Source organism: Caretta caretta, chromosome 5, assembly GCF_965140235.1.
Source record: "Caretta caretta isolate rCarCar2 chromosome 5, rCarCar1.hap1, whole genome shotgun sequence".
Taxonomy (NCBI): Eukaryota; Metazoa; Chordata; order Testudines; family Cheloniidae; genus Caretta; species Caretta caretta.
In genome coordinates this window covers 133,082,992-133,090,110 of record NC_134210.1, presented here as the reverse complement: position 1 = coordinate 133,090,110, position 7,119 = coordinate 133,082,992, and positions in this window count along the sequence as shown.

Below are 7,119 nucleotides of genomic sequence, written 5' to 3'. Positions count from 1 at the left end.
GACATCAGAAAAACTAGAGTCAAACTCATGTGTCCCTGATTATCTAACTAGAATTCTTGAAATCCCCCCAGGAATAATAATTTGAAACAAACCAAACTATTTGCCTGTTTCCTCAGTCATATTTATGTCACAGTTTGGTTAGTTACAATGTTATCAGCCGCCACACAAACCAGACTACCCAAATACGACTATTATCTAACTCGCTCCCGGAGTTTGAGCTTCACAGAATTCTAAGCCTCTTAGTGAGTCTTTGAATGGGCTCTTTATGAACACAGGGCCGGTTATTACCTTAACTGCACTGGATATTAAGTAAACAGGAAGATTTGCAAGAATAGCCATTTTCATTCATCAACCTCCCATCTACGCAGCTTCAGATTCATGTATAAACACAAATGACGGACCCCTAGACACGTGAGCACAATTCCCATGGACTTTAAGCATTCAATAGGAGCTGTATACATGCAGGAGAAGGTAAAGTTGGGCACTATGAAATAAGCCTAAGACCACGGCCACTTCTACAAGATGACTGACAACCCTCAGTAGCAGAACTGAGCTCTCGGCGACTTAAAAATCAAGTGAAAGTTGCCAAAGATTTGGTGACTGCAGAGTGATGACAAAGATGCCTGAATCTGAACTCTCTACCAATAGAGTGCAGAGCGTACAGTCATACCTCTTACTTCAAATGGCCTTCCTGAACAGCCTCATGACAAAAAAACATTTTTTGATACATTTCTTTTCCATCTTAAGGATGCATTTGATGCAAACTGTTTATTGTACATGTAGTCCTCCTTGCATAGGCTGAAATGAATCCGGTCAGTAGTTTTAAAGTTAGGAACACATGAGTGCTCCCATCATGTGTATTTTGACTTGGGATAAATTTAGTAAACCGTGCAGTCTTATTACTGAAATTCTTGTCCATCCTCTTCCCTTCCCCTATGGTCTATGTATATTCCTCATTTGCTATCATCTCTGAATTTGGACAGCAATCTCTTTGGGGCAGGGTCTGTAACTTTAAGTGATCCCATTATGTGATCAAAACTGACACCCAATAATAATATTCATAATAAAACTGGACAGAAAAAATTCTACTGAACAAGTGCAAAACTTGCCTGTTTCCATGATTATAGCTTTCAAACTGCTTGGCTGATTTAATTCAATCTTTGCTTGAACCTTAGATCTTAATGAGAGCTACAAGACAAGGTGGACATATCTGGCTTCATTCATGTTTTCGCTGTGGGCCAGACTGAGCTCGAGTTCTAAATCTTGAGTAAGGGTTGGCATATCATCATGCCGAGCTGCAAGAGGCCCAGAAAAGGAATAGCATAATAAGAGCACCCAGCTATTATCAAATGCTTTTCCATGAGCAGATCTCAAAGTGCTTCATTTTACAGATGGGGAAACTGATGTACAGAGGGAAAGTGACATGCCCAAGGACACCCAGAGGCAGAGCCAGAAACAGAAGCCATGTCTCCTGTGCCGCAGCCTAGTCCTCTGTCCGCTAGCCACATTCCTCCCAAGTGTCACTATGCTCTCCTCCTTGCAGCTTAATTCTCTCCCTCAACTAATGCTGCTGGCTCAGCTCTGCTAGCCAATGCTTGCGGGTGGAGCACGTTCTGTTCACGACCTACTCTTCTCTCTCTGTCTCACCTTGACCATCTGTTTCGTAAAGAAGTATTGCAGAGGCAGATGTTGCTGTTCCCTTTGTACCTGAACTGGGATGCAGGGAGCCCTAACATGGACAGCTGCTTTAAGGCAAGTCCCTCTCTGGCTCTGTATGAGCACAAAATGTCCACTCAAAACATGGGGGGCGAAAAAGGCTTTATTTCTGCTTGAATAACTCCAAAATGGCTGTGCCAACTTGTCCCAAACGTCTTTAAAAACTCACCTTTGAGCTGAGTCCGAGTAGAGAAAATGTCAGCCCAAGAGGTCTTTTTCAAGAAAGTCACAGACACCTGAAAGAAAGGTGTGTGTGTGGGGGGGGAGGGACGGACACACACACACACTCGGAGTTGAAATTCAGCCTGACTTGCAGCATGCAACACTCACCATCTGTTAGAATTTTACTGGAAAATAAAGGGTAAGCAGAATGTGCATGATTTCTGGCCCCAGCCGGAGAGCCCAAAGATAAGGGAATGTGGCTCATCTTTCTGGGGTGTTTCTTAATAAAGAAATGATAAATACATTTCCCCACACGCACCGCTCTGGCTCATCCTACTCCCTCTTTCCTTGGCAAGCAGGGATTCATATTGGCAAGCAGGACCCAGAGCACAGAGGGTCTGTTCCCGTTGCTAAAATTATGCATTTAATAAATATAGGAAGCAGACAAAACGGAGTGGGAACCGGCTCAGTTCCCTAGCTCTGATCCTGCTGGCATGATGAAGAAACTTGAAGCTCGTTTTAACTGCTAGGATGAAATTCTATCACTTAGACAAAGACCCCTCCTGCCTCTCTCTTTCTCTTGCATATTTTCCTAACCTTGCACAAGTTTTCAAACAGTGGCATCTTTGACCTACTGCAGCAATAAGGTAGGAATCTATCATCTGACTTCAACTTTAGTGGATCAGCACCTGATCACCATACCAGCAAAACAACCAATGGGAGAGGCGATTTGGCCTCCACACCCACCACCCACCCCCTCCAGAAGGGAGCCCTATCAGCAATGTCTGTGTTATTGCATTGCATTTTGAAAGCAGTGTCTGGCTGGAGGATTAGATAACTCCGGCAGGCAGTATCTGCAGCATGATTATTAATTAGAGCACAGTTACCAACACCGCAGTGTAAGCTATTTTAAACCCAAAGCCTGCAGTTTACTGGTGCAGAGGAGAGTTTCTGTCTATTGTCCAATTCTGTTTGCTTGAATAAACAAGAGGATCCCGTTTAGCATTAAAAATAAGGTGGTGGAGGGTGTGGAGGGGGGCGAGGAAGAGTGAAGTGAAACTGTTGCAGGTATTTATTGGTGACAATCACAAAGACAGGATGTGGGCTGCAATGGGAGACTAGAAAAGGAGAATCTCAGCACTGTAGCACAGGAGTAATTTGAAAAATATTTAATTTGAGTTTTACAGCAGCTATTTACTAAGGGTCAGATCACGCATGCAGGGAAATAAGGGGACAAAAGGAGCCACATTACTCCTTTGTCATTGTTCCCCATACTGCAGGTAGCAGCATGAGTATAAGGGGGAAAATAGATTCCTGGGCTGCTACTGCCCCTATTGACAGGTGGGCAGGGAGTGGCTCTGCCCCTCATTATCTGCCAGTCTCCCCAATTTAGCTAGAATTTAGGATAAGTAGTGTGTGCTAGGAAAAGGGCTGGTGCAGATTACTTTCCCCATGGATCAAGCAGAGAGCTAGAGGACCACACGGATGGAATGATAATGTAGTCCCTTCCTTTGCTCCTGGGGCAGGCCAACAATGTGTTGCTCCTTACTCAGGGCAGATCACAAGGTTACAGTCCCTCTTTCCTTGGCAAGCAGGACCCAGAGCCAGGAGACTCTGTTCTAAGAAATCAAATTTGTATGATGCTGTTGCAGTAAAACAAATTTGGTACAGAACTAGGGACTAGGCTGGTAAAAATCTTTTAGCCAAAAAATGGAATTTCATTAAAAAAAATTTTCAGGAAAAAAGATCAATTTCAATAAAATATATGTTTTTGAACAAATTTCAAAATGAAAAATTTTGATTTTTTAAATTGAAACTTTTGTCTTCAAATAGTGGGGGGAAAATTCCACTTTCTCTTCATTTCTTTTTTTTTTAAACTACCCCCTCTTCCAGTGGACGAAAAGGAAAAAAGCTGGAGAAAGTGAAGAAAAACACTTCTTCTATTCATTTACTTTTTCTCAGTAGAAAAAGTTGGGGGAAAGTTTTGTTAAAAAGTGAGAGAAAGTGTGTGTATGAATGGGCAGCAGGGGGATAACACATTATGACACGTTCAAAATATTTCCCCTGGAAAAGTGTGAAAATATTAAAAAGTGAGAGTGTTACTTTTTCTCAATTTTTTAAACTTCACCGTTAGTGTCCCTGCTAGATCAGAGTACAAGTGAAATATTTGAATCTGATTCTCCCCTCGGTTGCAGTGGTGTAAGTTAGGAGTACTGCTTTGGAGTTAATGTACTTACGCCAAAGTGAGGGGTGAATACAACCCTTTTGTCTTTGGGAACCTTGGCATTTCTGCTGGCTTGTTTTGATGTTAACCTTCTACATTGTCTTTTGGCGCAATTAACAGCATCATTTTGCAACTCCAGTGTCTGCTAAATTCCATTCCACTAAACTTTTTTTTTCTTGTTAGCAATAACATTATCTATATTTTGGAGAACTTTATTACCTTCCACCCATTTTTATCTTTGCCAGTACTATAAATCAGTTTGTGTTTTATTGATTTAACTATGCTTTCCCCCATAACATTATTTACTTTAAGAGGTTCCAAGATTCAAATCTGAATAATAGTTGGACTGAGTATATTTAGATCTACATATGAAGATTCTTCTCAATCTGATGACAATTATCTGCAGCTGAAAGGAAAACTTGGTAGTACTGGGAAACGTACACACTGAGAAGAGCACAACTGCAAACCATTAGAGTTAAGGGATTCATTCTTCCTTTATCACATCCCATATATCTCAGATTTTCTTGTAATTGGGTGACTCATTTGTTCAAGTTACAAGAAGCTGGTATTCTTCCCCCTTGAATTTCATAAGCAAGAGGGGATTTTGTATGGCATTGGAGGGGCTGCAGAAAAAGGGAGAAATTGATTCCAGTAACAATTTCTTGGTAACACACTTGATTGTACTCAAGTTTGAGGAGCGACATCCTACCCCGCGCAGCTGGTATTTACAAGATGTGCAAGCGAGTGAGTGCAAAAACCAGAGAGCCCCAGTACTAATTCTGTTCTGGAGATTGCTGCTTGTCTGTACAACACTTGCTGATGGTCTATAAAGAGCTGGCTCATTATGCGGTACTGGCTCCGCCTCCTCATTTCTATGTGCTAAATCACATTAAAAGGCAGCTAAAATATATTAAACACCTTCCTTTACAACACAAGTAATTGCTGGAGTCACAGATGTGAGAAGAGGTAGGTGTCCATCAGACAAGCTCTCTGTTTCAGATGGAGCTGGTAACACCACCTGTCGGATGACTGCCTGATGTTTTCCATGAGAACAGCTTTTTTTAAGTTCCTTATCGTTTTGTCAAGCTTTACCATTTGGGCTGAAATGTTCTATGCCAGATATCTGCCTCAGGCTGACGTTTTTTGGCGGGGGAAAGTTGTATCTAAAACAGTTCAGCTCTCTGCAAGAATTAGATGAGGGACAAATATGTTGTTTTGCCCATATTACAAAAAATAATCATCTTACAATTGTTTTGCTGAGAAGCTCTAGCACCTCCTTGCTTTACAGCAGGGACTTGAAATTTGGCAGAGCGGTCACTCTGGTGCCAGGGATGCGCCTTTGGCTGTTCCCGTTAAATGCCACTCAAATTTGGCCACCTTATGTAAGCCTTTGAAAAAATCTCAGTTTGCACATACTTGGTAAAGCCTATTTGGAGCTTAACAGCTAAATTCTCCAAAGATGCTGTCCACAGTGAGCATGCTGCAGCCGAGGACTGCAGGGACTGAGCAGGATTTTCCTTGCAATTGCTGTTGCAGGCTGCTCTAGTGCCAGGCACTGGAACTGAGAGCAGGGAGACAGTCTCTCCTATGTTCTCAGGGCTCCCCCTGAAGGCATCCAGGCAGCATTAAGGCCTTGGAGGAGAGCCCTCATTCATTGCAGAGGGGGCAAGGAATGGAGGCAAGAAAGGGACATCGGTGCTGGAACTAGGTAAGCACCCTCTGGCTTGAACGGTTTCCATTACATGCAGGGTTTACAATTTGGTTCAATGGCTCTCAGCACCCCCACTATAAAAATTGTTCCAGCACCCCTGGAAAGGGATGCAAAAGTATCACTAGGAAAAGGGAGCTTGACTGAAATGCCGAGGGGACAAGAGCTGGACCAAGAAGAGGGGGCAGAAGGAGTAGATTGAGACAATGTGCCGTCAGGGAAGACTGGTACTGGGCGCCAGGGATGGAGATGAGATTGGAATGAGGAGCCAGGGAAAGCTGGAGGAGACATGGACAGAAATTTGCCAGGCTTCAAGAAAGAGTCTGTGTTCATGAGAGAACACTCTCGTTTGGAACCCAAAATGGAATCCAAGGTTCCGGAGTCCCAGCAGTCCTCCTCTGTCAGCAAATATCTCTTGAAACCAACTGGCAAAGCATGTCACTTTCCCCTCTGGTGCCTGGCCCACACAGAGGGGGACAACCTACTACTACAGTCACTCTTTTAGCTCAAGGGGCGGAGGTCTGTGCGGAGGATCTAAAGATTCCAATCCTGCTGGTGGGTCAAGTGGGTATCAAAATGGTCCCACATGATGGGACTTCTGTTTTCCCAGTTTGCTTTTTAAACCTAGGAAATTACACACAAACCCCCTATATTTAAGGTTGCAAACTCAAGCACTCAGAAGTTAGGAAATGCCAGCATTGGCCTTCACTCATACTCAGAGCAAGGTCCAGCCCGTGCATTGAATGAGTCCGGCATCTTGGGGGGAAAAAAAGAGTATGTGATTATGTAATTAAAGACTGCATCATAATGCATACACGCAAGGAGGTTGAACAACGGTTTCACAGGCAACCTCAATTTTAACATTTCCTAACTTATGAGTCCTTGACTTTGCAACCTTAATGTTCTTTTCATTCAGTTTTGCGTGTTTAAGGGCTTACCTACACATGGAGTTATTCAGGAATAGCTATTTGAAAAGGCTTTGGAAGTGGATTAAGCTACAGGAACACAGCACTCTTGTTCCAGAATAAGAATGTCCACATATGGCATTAATCAGGCATTATTAATCCAAATTAACTCAAGTGTAGACAAGCCCTAATTCTATATAGATTCTTATGTTGTACTGAGTGCTTTCCAGAAGTGCATGCCTAAGTTGGAGGATCCTTCTGTAAAGGTTTTTAAAACTGGGCTCCCTAGCTGACAGAAGAGCTCAATTAGAGGATCTGGGTTTACAAAATACATGTGCCGGAGGAGTAATCATCAGCCACTGCTCCTCATGCAGGAGACTCCCCAGCAAACTGCTTAAGCAAAG